The 12,967-nt window shown below is 37.4% G+C and overlaps 1 pseudogene; it reads right to left on the reverse strand.

Annotated features, from left to right (window-relative positions):
• The window catches only part of LOC120096514 (endogenous retrovirus group K member 6 Gag polyprotein-like), a 40,283-nt pseudogene extending 27,649 nt beyond the window's left edge, over positions 1-12,634 (reverse strand).
• Positions 12,635-12,967: the final 333 nt, after the last annotated feature.

Below are 12,967 nucleotides of genomic sequence, written 5' to 3' on the forward strand. Positions count from 1 at the left end.
CCCTGGTATTCAATCACAAGGATGATCAGGCAGAATACATTGTCCTTTTCTTCTGACAGTGTCCAGGGTAAAACATTATTGGTAGTGAAATCTCAGTCTCTCTTTAGTCTCCTGGGCTTCTTTCCATTTGCATAATAAAATCAAAAGTCAGGCTGACAGTGCCACAATGATGATGTCCTGCATAAACTTTACCAAACAAAAATGCAACAAATTCTATTCAACAAATTGTGTAGCTAGAGAGATAATATAAGCATTACTGAACATAACAGTATAAATTGTGTCTTAGTTGGATTTTTTATGGTTGTAATAAAACACTATGACCAAGAAAGCTTATGAAAGAAACCATTTAATCTGGAGCTCATATTTGAAAATGGTTAGAGTTCATAAACATTATGGCAGAAATAATGGCAAGAAACAGGAGATATGTCACTGGAGCAGTAGTTGAGAATTTATATTTCTCTCCACAATTAGTAGTGAAGAAGAGAGAGACAGATGGATAGATAGATAGATAGATAGATAGATAGATAGATAGATAGATAGATAGATAGATACATAGATAGATACATAGATACATAGATAGATAGATAGATGTATGGATGGGCAGATGGACAGACGGACAGACAGACAGATAAGACAATGGAGTAGATTTGAAAGGATTAACTTCCCCGGTGACTCAAAAACCTCTAATCCTCCAAAATGGCATTTCATCTTAATCCTTCTCAAACATTTCCAACAACTTGGAATAAAATATTCAAATATCTAAACATATTAAAGCCCTTCCAGATCAAACTACTACAGATTGCCACCAGTATTATCCTAGAACTTCCCAAGAATGCCTATCTCTGAGGATAAACTTTGAATGTATTACATACCTCTCATATCTAGGCTCTACACCTATTCCAACTTCGTTTTACATTTCTAATGATATAGTATAAATATCAGCATATGTTATTACTCTCTCTCAATGCTTTCTTATATATTTTTTATTATTCTCTCAATCATTGGAATTTCAATTATTTTTAAAGCCTTACCATTATGCAATCTAGAATATGATATTTGCAAAAGTAATATGATATGGACATTTCAGTGAAAATAACATTCTTAAATTAGATTAAATGGATAAATATTATGAAAAAGAGTATGTTACAAGTAACTTTAATTTAAAAAGACAACTATATGAAAACTACATGGCTATTTTGCACATAACAAAATGAGGCTTCTTCACTGAAAACTGATCAATGTGACTAATCATCATGTTAGCATAATTCTTTCATATATATTCATGCACACAAATATACACATACATCCATACACACAGAGAGGAAAGATCATTTACATAAATGTAATGCAGTCATAATTTAATTCATTGATGTTAAAAATAATCTCAGAAGTGTACTTGACTAACCTTCATTCGCATGACAATATCCTATTTAAATACTACATCAGCTATTGAAAATTAATAAAACCAATAAAACTTTAGGGCTTGGAATTTTACAACTTGGTTTTCTATCTTGTTATTGACAAACTTAACAAGTACGTTATAAAAGAAAAATAGTTATTAATTCTGGAAAAATTGAATACATATCTATTTATATATGACAGTTATTCAACTTAATGTAAAGGTAATACTATATTAAAACATGTTTTTAATAAAGTTCTAGAAGTTTATTATTAATAAATATCTTTAAGCACACAGATGAATTTAGATGGAATTTTAAAGGTTTAACATGTTTCCTCATTTTTCCAATTTAAGCCAATATGTTTAATAGTGTTACAACCTAAAATAGTAATATTCTTTCAATATTACTCTGGTTTCTCTCTTTTTCTTTGTCTCTCTGTGTCTCTCTGTGTCTGTGTCTATCTGTGTCTGTCTGTCTGTGTCTCTCTCTCTGTCTCTCTCTCTCTTTCTCTCTCTCTCTCTCTCTCTCTGTCACACACACACACACACACACACACACACACACACACACACACACAATTTCTTTTTCCCCCTATGTTTCTTTTTATATCCAGAGGCACCTTTCCCTCTGTACTCTTCTTCCAGTCCCCCCCCCTTTCACTGCTCCCTCTCCTAACCCACACCCATTTCTCCTTTGTTTCTCTTCAAAAAAAAAAAAACAGGTTTGTCATGGTTGTCAACCAACAATGGCATATCAAGGTGAAGTAAAACTAGGTCCCTCCCCTTGTATTGAGGATGGATGAGACAATCCAATACTAGGAAACGATCTCCAAAGCAGGCAGAAAAACAAAAGTCAGAAACAGCCCCTGCTCCTATTGTTAGGAATCCCATAAGAAGACTACACAACCATAACATATATTCAGAGGGCCCAGTTTACTCCTATACAGGTTCCTTTGCAGGGGATTCATTCTCTGTGGGCTCCTAAGCTCGTGGGATAATTGATTCTGTGGGTTTCCTTGTGGTGTCCATATGACATTGTGTCCTCTGATGACTGATAGTTGCTATTCGCCCCAGTATTACTTCTGTACATTTTACTCTTTTAGAAAGTTGAAGAACCATAAATAATTTAAATTATTGGATGCAGCAATTAAGTCACACAAGTTAGACGATGGTCACCATTTCTGGACCTAAGATCTAGGTTATTATAGAGGGAAAGAAACAAAATTAATCTTTTTTACAATAAGGAAGATTGAAATGAAATGAAATAAAAGCTGGATGGTGAAAAGTCTCTGTGGTATTACTTATCAGACTTCACAGAGTTGCACAGACTTTTCCAAACCACCTTGATGTTAATTTTTCAGAAAAATAACAGACCTCAGATGATGCTTGTATAGAAGACCTTCCCAAAAGCAATATTAAATCTGCCCCCACTCGGTTCTGCATGAAACGCTCCTCTAACCTAGATTCCAATAAACTAGAGTGATTTAGTCAGCAAGGACAATGGATCTAATGCTCCCAACTATCCTTCAAGACTATGAACAACTACACTTCATTATTTTCCTCTGCCAGGCTTTCAACATAAGTCTTAAGACCCAATATGTCAGCATAATGTGAGTACTGCATCAGTAGTCTAGCAACAAACATTCTGCACTGGAAAATAGATGATGTTTTTCTTTCTTCTTTTTTCTGACCCCTCTGTGCTTGACCTCTGTGTTATATCTTGTTCTAAGAAAGACTAAGACCTTGAAAAAGGTTAGGTGCACATTAGAGAGTAGGGAATTATGCTATTTTGCCTTTCGATCTAAACCATAATTTCAAAGCACATAGTACTTTACTTCATAACTAAACATGAAGGTATATCTTTTTTTGAACTTGTAAATTTAAATTATAATTAGTTTGACATTTTAAATTTAGTTTTGGTAAATCTCTGGCTCTTATATGTACAGATTTTTTTTTCAAACTACAACCTTCTTTGTTTAGAGACATATTCCTTTCAATCATATTTAAGACTCCTGTAGATGATCTCTTCTTTTATAGCTAATCTTATGTATAATCTCTACCTTTATTGGCTCTGATTTCACTGATTTGTTGCAAAGAATTTACTTTGAACATCTGCTTAGCATCTGAGCTATATGTTTTGATAGAATGTAGGAAAACTTGGAGCTCAGTAGACTAAATCACAGGTTATTGTGTGCTGTGTGCTGGTGTCTTTTATTAATTGACTTTTTAGGAAGAATAAACTGTGCGTTCAGTCTTAGGTGTGTGTGTGTGTGTGTGTGTGTGTGTGTGTGTGTGTGTGTGTCTGTGTGTGTGTGTGTGTGTTGTGTATGTATGTGATCTATTTGAATACATATATACATTAATGGTGGTTAACTCTCCATTATGGCAAAAGTCCATTGAGATATATGAACTTTTCATACTCAAGGTTTATTGGATGTTAATCTCAGATTATTCCTTCAGATTGAACCATATTTTTAGAAAATATATATTAGTACCTTCTCTAAAACTATGATTGTTGTTACTAGATTTTATTGATTAGCAATTCATTTGAAGGGATTTAATATTTTTGAAGTTCAACTTGCAATGATTATCTCTCAATGAGAGTTTTATAATACAAATATTATGAAATCTTTTAAAACAATGTTACTTGGCTTAACTATGATGTAATGCCTAGAGAAAAATCTCTTTTCCTCTATCTATCTTTCTTTCTTTTTTCATTCTTTCTTTCTTTCTTCCTTTCTTTTTGGTATTTTGTAGTCAGTTTTCTTTGTGAAGCCCTTGCTGTCCTAGAACTGACTCTGTAGAACAATAATGATTGATTGAAAGTTAATATCAAGATAGGGCAAGAAATTAGACAAGTGTCCATCATCTGAGCAAATACATATCATCTTCTGTGAACCATCTTTCCATTCACTTTATTCTCCCTCTTTTTGTTTGCAGTGATACCCTTAATCATTCTTCTAAGCTGCAAAAGGTGTATTGCCCTCAATAATCTAAAGAATTGTGATAATTTTGTTTACTTTTCATTCTACTATCATCCTGTGCCATAGCTGTCCATTGAAACACCAAAATTATTAGCTTTGGTTAGTTTTCTTTCCTTTCTTCATAATTCATTGTAGCCATCAGAATTCTCTTGAAGTCTAACTTTAAAAGTTCCCAAGGTCAGGCAATGACATACTTTCTGCTCTACATCTTTTGTATCGTTTGTTCCTCCAACAAAACAATGAAAGAAACTGATTTAATCAAAAGGTAGCATCTTAACTTCCTAATAATTGAGTAAGGAAAATTATTTGCTATCAGCCAAATGTATTGACTGTGAAGGGTAGACTTTGTTACTCCTCTTCAGAGGACTTCACCACTGAATAATGATAGCAGGTAGCAGATACTGATATTCTCCCTTTTGGAATTTGTTTCCTTCCATAATGTTATAACTACTGGGTTGGGGTTTTAGCTCACTGGTAGAGCACTTGCCTAGCAAGCTCAAGGGCCTGGGTTTGGTCTTCAGCTCCGAAAAAAAACCCAAAAAACAAAAAGAAAAAAAAAAAAGCAAACTACTCTTCTATTCCCATGAAGAAAAATGGTGACCAAGGCAATTTATAAAAAGAATATTTAATTGGGACTTGCATACAATTTCAGAGGGTTAGCCCATGACATCATTGTGGCGATGTCAGCGCCATCAAGAAGAATTTTCAGCCTAATCCTCAGACAGGAAACAGACAGAGAAAGAGAATTGGATTGGCAAAATGGGATTTCAAACCCAGAAGGTGAATTACAAAGATGGAACTCTTCCAATGGGTTAACTTCTCCTAATCTTTCCTGGACAATTCCACCAATTGGGTATCACATATTAAAATATATGAAACTATGAGAACAATTCCAGTTTAACATTCTTACCAACATACACACTTGACAGCTTATTATTTATGGCATTAAAATTATTATTTCAGTTCTCATATTGACTATCTCCTTATCATTTGACAAGCTTGACTACTATATCACATAGGGGCATGAGGACTTAACCTCTCAAAGCCACTGTCCAGAGACCAGTTTCTTCACAATTGTACCTCTTAAATATCGTTAAACATCTCTATCAACTAGAGACCAAGTGTTAGGTTCCTGACTATGGTACCTGAGACTGTCATTTAAACTACCACAACTCACATAGGTGCATGTATTCTAAGCCAGAGTTCAGGTCAGAATTCATAATGCAGTTCTTAAAGGTCTTGAGTAAATTTTCTGTCTGGATAACCAGTTATACCATTACTAGGAACATACCCAAAAGATGCTACATAATGGAGAACTACTCAGCTATTAAAAACAATGATTTCATGAAATTTGCAGGTAAATGGATGGAAGTAGAAAATATCATCTTGAGTGAGGAAACCTGGACACAAAAGAACACACATGGTATGCACTCACTGATAAGTGGTTATTAGTCCAGAAGTTCAGAATACCCACCATACAGCCCAAAAACTATATGGAGCTTAAGAAGAAGGAAGACCAGAGCGTGGATGCTTCAATCCTACATGGAAAGGGGAACAAAATAATTATAGGAAGTAGAGGGAGAGAGACAGGGACCTGGGAGGGAGTGAGAAGGGGAAGGGAAAGTGGGGAGAGGATCAGGTATTGAAAGGGACAGGAAAGAAGTACAGAGGGTAGGAAAAATATGTAGCAGTGGGAAATGAGGAACTGCTGGTAGCCACTAGAAAGTCCAGACTCCAAGGAAGCTAGAGGATGCCAGGATTCAACTTAGATGACTTGTGCAGAAATTCACAACAGGGAGATAGGACCTGTAGATTCCAATTCCAGTACATAAGCACTGCTCCTAATTGAAGAATGAGGTCACCCACCCATCTCAAAATTGTTAACTAGAAATATCCCTCTCTAAAAGAAAGACAGAGACAAAAAATAAAACAGAAACTGAAGGAAAGGCCATCCGAAGACCACCACACCTAGGGATCCTTCGCATCTGCAGACATCTAACCCAAACTGTTTCTGATGCCAAGAACAGCTTGCTGACTAGAGCCTGTTATGGCTGCCCTCTGAGAGTTTCTACCAGTATCTGACCAATACAGATGCAGATACAGCCAACAATCGGACTGAGCCCGGGCACCCCAACGGAAGAGCTAAGGGAAGAACTGAAGGAGATGATGGGGATTGTAACCCCATAGGAAGAACAATATTAACTCATCGGATCACCCACAGCTCCCAGAGACTAAACCACCAACCAAAGAGTATACCTAGAAAGATCCATGGCTCCAGATCCATATGTAGCAGAGGATGATCTTATCTGACATCAGTGGGAGGAGAGGGAGGCCTGATGTAAGGGGATGCTAGAGGGGTGAGGCAGGAGTGGGTGAATGGGTGGAGAAGCACCATTACAGAGGCAAAGAGGAGCAGGGAGAAGGGGATTGAGATGTAGAGGTTGTGGAGCAGTAACCAGGGAGGGGTATATCATTTAAAATGTAAACATATAAAATAATTAATAATGAAAAGAACATGAAAAAATAAAATAAAAAAGAAAATCCCTAGTTGTAAACATAGAGAATTTTTTCTGCCCCATGCAATTAAATGCTTGCTTGTTCCTTCCTTCCTTCCTTCCTTCCTTCCTTCCTTCCTTCCTTTCTTTCTTTCTTTCTTTCTTTCTTTCTTTCTTTCTTTCTTTCTTTCTTTCTTTCTCTCTTTCTTTCTTGGCCTTACCTCTGTGCTTTTGGTCCCCAAAATCCCAGCTTTGAGAAGAAAGGGAAAGATGTGTGTGACAATAAATTGAGTGTTTCTCCAAATTTTCCCCATTCTGCTAATGTGAAACATCTGTGCCCTTGACTTTCTACATTTTCCTTAAAATTACTTAAGAGAATTCTCAGAAAATGGATACACGCGCGCGCACACACACACACACACACACACACACACACACACACACACACACCAGGGAAATATAAAAATGTAAGTGTCATTCTTTTTTTTTCCCTTTCTTTCATTGATTTTTTTTAATTCAGTTGCCATCATCATTGTCAACTTCTGAGGGATTCACTATCCATAAGTGCTTTGCAGCACAGAGTTTCCAATACCTGCTCACACCCACTCCCTCTGTGACTGTTTTGACCTTCAGATTGTTGGCATCGACTCCTGTCCAATTCTCCAATTGCACTATACAGAAACTATTCCTTTTGGATTAACACCTAGTGTTTCACTCTTTTGACTTCACCACAAATAATCTGCCTTTCATCCCCAATGTATCATAGTAATAATTTTGGCTCGGGATTTTATTCTTGCCATTATATGTTTGGTTCTTATAAAGAAATTGATGATATCTCCATTGCAGTTTAAAACCATGCAAATTTCTTTCCCCTTCCTCACTGAACATGGGAAATTATGTAAAAACCAGGCTTTCACAGAATTGATTCTTTCTTAGAGAATTTATTGCACTTCAAGCAAAATACATCTTCTTTGTCCCCTACCACCTCTCCTGCAGACATCATTTGAGCTGCACTGAATCTAGAACAGTGTAGAATAATAAAATGTAGACTTAATTATTAAAAATCCTGATCCTTGAATAATGGCCATGTATTATTTAAGCATATTTAATACTATCTTTCTGTTAATAATTATTTTTATTAAATATTGTCAGTTCTTTATGTTGCATACTTTTTACAGTAACCATTTTCTTCATGCCAATTTCATATTGTTTTATTTAAAAATATATTTAATATTAGTATTTATTATTTCACACATTGTATACATATACATTAGATCCACTCTTCTCTATTATATTCTGAATCATCCCTCATGAATCATTCTTTATTTTTATTAGATATATTTCTTTACTTACAATTCAAATTTTTTCCCTTTCCCTGTTTCTTGTCGATTAGCTCCCATCCACTAACCCTACCCCAACTAGGTGTTCCCCCAATTGATCCCCCTTACAGCACCCCCATTGCATTCTTTCAATGTATCTCCATTCTATACTCCGAGATTTTTGATAACAATTAGAACTTTGAGAATTATGTACTACATGTTTTGAATACACTCAAACCATCCATCCTCCAACTTTTCCCAAATAAACCCACACTTTCCTTCCTATTTAAAATTAAGTCTTTTATTTTCTATTAAGGCTCCTCTTCAAACTCTTGCTGTTCAAATAAATTTTTTTTGCTTTTTTTCATCTTTATTAAATTGGGTGTTTCTTCTTTACATTTTGATTGTTATTCCCTCTCCTGGTTTCCAGGCCAACATCACCCTAACCCCTCCCCCTCCTCATCTCTATGGTTGCTCTCCTCCCCATCCTCCCCCCAACAATCACGGTCACTGGCCGTTCAGTCTTGGCAGGACCAAGGGCTTCCCCTACCACTGGTGCCTTACTAGGCTATTAAATGCTACCTATGCAGTTGGAGCCCAGGGTCAGTCCATGTATAGTCTTTGGGTAGTGGCTTAGTCCCTGGAAGCTCTGGTTGGTTGGCATTGTTGTTCATATGGGGTCTCGAGCCCCTTCAAGCTCTTCCAGTCCTTTCTCTGATTCCTTCAACGGGGGTCCCGTTCTCAGTTCAGTGGTTTGCTGCTGGCATTTGCCATATTCTGAGTGTGTCTCTCAGGAGAGATCTACATCTGGATACTGTCAGCCTGCACTTCTTTGCTTCATCCATCTTATCTAGTTTGGCAGCTGTATATGTATGGGCTACATGTGGGGCAAGCTCTGAGTGGGTGTTCCTTCTACCTCTGTTCTACATTTTTCCTCCCTATACCCTCCAAGGGTATTCTTGTTCTTTTTTTAAAGAAGGAGTGAAGCATTCGCATTTTGGTCATCCTTGAGTTTCATATGTTCTGTGCATCTAGGATAATTCGAGCATTTGTGCTAATATCCACTTATCAATGAGTGCATATGGACCCTGCGTCTTTGTTATATGTTGGGGCATCTTTTGGGTATATGCCCAAGAGTGGTATAGCTGGGTCCTCAGGTAGTTCAATGTTCAGTTTTCTAAGGAACCTCCAGACTGATTTCCAGAATGGTTGTACCAGTCTGCAATCCCACCAACAATGGAGGAGTGTTCCTCTTTCTCCACATCCTTGCCAGCATTTGCTACTACCTGAGTATTTGATCTTAGCCATTCTCACAGGTGTGAGGTGAAATCTCAGGGTTGTTTTGATTTGCATTTCCCTTATGACTAAAGATGTTGAACATTATCTTAGGTGTTTCTCAGACACTCAGCATTCCTCAGCTATGAATTCTTTGTTTAGCTCTGAACCCCATTTTTTTTTTGCAATCAGCAAGAGGGTTTATTGTCCAGATACACAGGTACCTGCGGGCGTCTCAGTCAGCTCGGAAGGACTGGCGCGCCCAGCAGAACCAGGGACGGGTTTTTCTAGGGTTCTGGGGAGCAGAAGCAGGCATACAGAAGCAGATGCATGGTTACAGGGACTTGATTGGTGGATTCAAATGAGGCACGGATGCATGGTTACACACAATTGGCTATTTCAAACATATTCAATTGAGGTTAAAACACAGCAAAAGAGTACATGCAGGCGGGGGCGTCAGGAATGTCCAGGGCTAGGGGCTTATCCCTTCCTGCCAGATAGCGTATGAGGCATGAACCCCATTTTTAATAGGGTTATTTGTCTCCCTGCAGTCTAACTTCTTGAATTCTTTGTATATTTTGGATATATCCAAACATTCTATCAGTTGTAGGATTGGTAAAATATTTTCCCAATCTGTTGGTTGCCGTTTTGTCCTAACAACAGTGTCCTTTGTGTTACAGAAGCTTTGCAGTTTAATGAGATCCCATTTGTCGATTCTTGATCTTAGAGCATAAGCCATTGGTGTTTTGTTCAGGAAATTTTTTTCCAGTGCCCATGTATTCGAGGAATAGTGATTGTTGCTTCCTGTTATATTTGTGGTTGGATGTGAGTTTATGTTTGTGTGCTTTTCTTCTCTTTGTTTTGTTGCCAAGACGATTAGTTTCTTGCTTTTTCTAGGGTGTAGCTTGCCTCCTTATGTTGGGCTTTACCATTTATTATCCTTTCTAGGGCTGGATTTGTAGAAAGATATTGTGTAGATTTGGTTTTGTCATGGAATATCTTGGTTTCTCCATCTATGCTAATTGAGAGTTTTGCAGGATACAGTAACCTGGGCTGGCATTTGTGTTCTCTTAGGGTCTGTATGACATCTCTCCAGGATCTTCTAGCTTTCATAGTCTCTGGTGAGAAGTCGGGTGTGATTCTGATAGGACTGCCTTTATATGTTACTTGATATTTTTCCCTTACTGCTTTTAATATTCTTTCTTTGTTTTGTGCATTTGATGTTTTGACTATTATGTGACAGGAGGAGTTTCTTTTCTGGTACAATCTATTTGGAGTTCTGTAGGCTTCTTGTATGTTTTTAGGCATCTCTTTCTTTAGGTTAGGGAAGTTTTCTTCTACGGTTTTGTTGAAGATATTTACTGGTCCTTTGAGCTGGGAGTCTTCACTGTCTTCTATACCTATTATCCTTAGGTTTATTCTTCTCATTGAGTCATGGATTTCCGGTATGTTTTGGACTAATAGCTTTTTCCATTTTACATTATCTTTGACAGTTCTGTCGATGATTTCTATGGAAACTTCTGCTCTTGTATTCTGTTGGTGATGCTTGTATCTACGGCCCCTTGTCTCTTCCTTTGGTTTTCTATATCCAGGGTTGTCTCCCTTTGTGCTTTCTTTATTGCTTCTATTTCCATTTTTAATTCCTTCACCTGTTTGATTGTGTTTTCCTGGAATTCTTTCAGGGATTTTGTGATTCCTCTCTATAGGCTTCTACTTGTTTATTTATGTTTTCCTGCATTTCTCTAAGGGAGTTCTTTATGTTTTTCTTGAAGTCCTCCATCATCGTGATCAAATGTGATTTTAAATCTAGGTCTTGCTTTTCTGGTGTGTTTGGATATTGAGTGTTTGCTTTGGTGGGAGAATTGGGCTCTTATGGTGCCATTTAGTGTTGGTTTCTGTTGCTTAGGTTCCTGCACTTGCCTCTCTCCATCAGGTGGTCTCTGTTGTTACCTTGTTCTGTTTCTGACAGTGACTTGAGAGTCCTATAGTCCTGTGTGTTCTGAGAGTTCTGTTTTCCTGTTTTCTTTCAGCCAGTTATGGGAACAGAGTGTTTTGCTCTCGGGCGTGTAGTCTTTCCTGTCTACTGGTTTTCAGCTGTTCCTGTGGGCCTGTGTCCTGTGTCCCCCAGGCATGTTGCTTGGAGCATAAAAAGTGGTCTTACCTGTGGTCCCATGACTGAAGTTCCTCCTGGGGGGCTGCTTTTGAGCTCTCCCTGAGGGCGGCAACCAGGAGGGCCTGTGTCACGTTATTGGGGTTCCCTTGCACCGGGGTCCCAGATGGCATTAAGTGTTTTCCTCTTTGGTCAGAAATGTGGGCAGAGTGTTGTCTCTTCTGGCTTCCCAGGCGTGTCTGTCTGTCTGAAGTTTTAGCTCTCCCTCCCATGGGATTTGCGTGCAGGGAGCTGTGGATCAGGTCCCTTCAGGTCCAGGTGGTATCTGAACTGCAGGGGACCTGCCGGTTGAGTGCCTTTTTCTAGCTCTTACATTCTTTTCTTTCTCCTATTCTATCATGACACCTGAGACTTCAAAGCAGGTATGTGGTTTATATGATCAATGGACATTTGAATTTTTAAAACTGTAGTGTGAAATTACACAAAATGGTTCCCCTTATTTCCGTTAGCATCCACTATTACAAAAATTACATAAAATAAACTTGTTTGAATCCTTGTCTATAATTAAATTTCAGAAAACACATTAGTTTATTAATCACTGTCATTCTTTATGTCATTATACAATATTGCATGAAATCAATAGTTACCTTAAAAACAAATCTAATATTCATGTGATTGTTTCATATCCTACATTATTTTATTTAAAGTATTATATATATTACTTTAAGAAAATTAAAACTTTCAGTGACTGCAAGAAATGAGTGTAAATAGTTTTTCCAAGTCTTATGAAATTAAGTAGATAGTGATTTGTATTTAAACTATGAATCAAACAATCTTAGTGTGACATTTTGTAAAACCTCTTGAAATTAAAATAGTGTACTTTTACCACGCAGTATAAACTGGCTGGTGTTTGGGGGAAAGGGCTTTAAATCTGTCACATCCCATCCATTCTCTCCTAACTCACATCTCCTTTCCTTCTTGTTTGCTATGTTGCCATTCATCACAGACACCACGGCTATCACAGCACCACTATCGTTCAGCACGTAAATCATTGTCTGTCTCTGCTGTAGTCCAGGCCAGTGTCTTAAACAGCAAACCAAAACTTAGAACAGCAGCTGCAATAGCACAAGTATCATAAATGTTCCCCAAGATTCCCATCACACAATCTGTTTGTGCCAAGAACTAGCAACCAGCAATGAATACAGAAATTGTAATTGTGGAGTAAGCAACAGTAACACAGTAAGTACATCTGGCAATTCAAGGGGAGCCTCACAGCTCCTGGAAAGAAGTGTGTGACAATTTTTCTGTTTTAGTGTGACCTCAAAAAGAAATCACTTCATCAAAATCAGGCAGAAGAGACCTTAATTATGTAAAAGTTTAATGTA

The sequence above is a fragment of the Rattus norvegicus genome, chromosome 14 (genome assembly GCF_036323735.1).
Source record: "Rattus norvegicus strain BN/NHsdMcwi chromosome 14, GRCr8, whole genome shotgun sequence".
In the NCBI taxonomy this organism is placed as follows: Eukaryota; Metazoa; Chordata; class Mammalia; order Rodentia; family Muridae; genus Rattus; species Rattus norvegicus.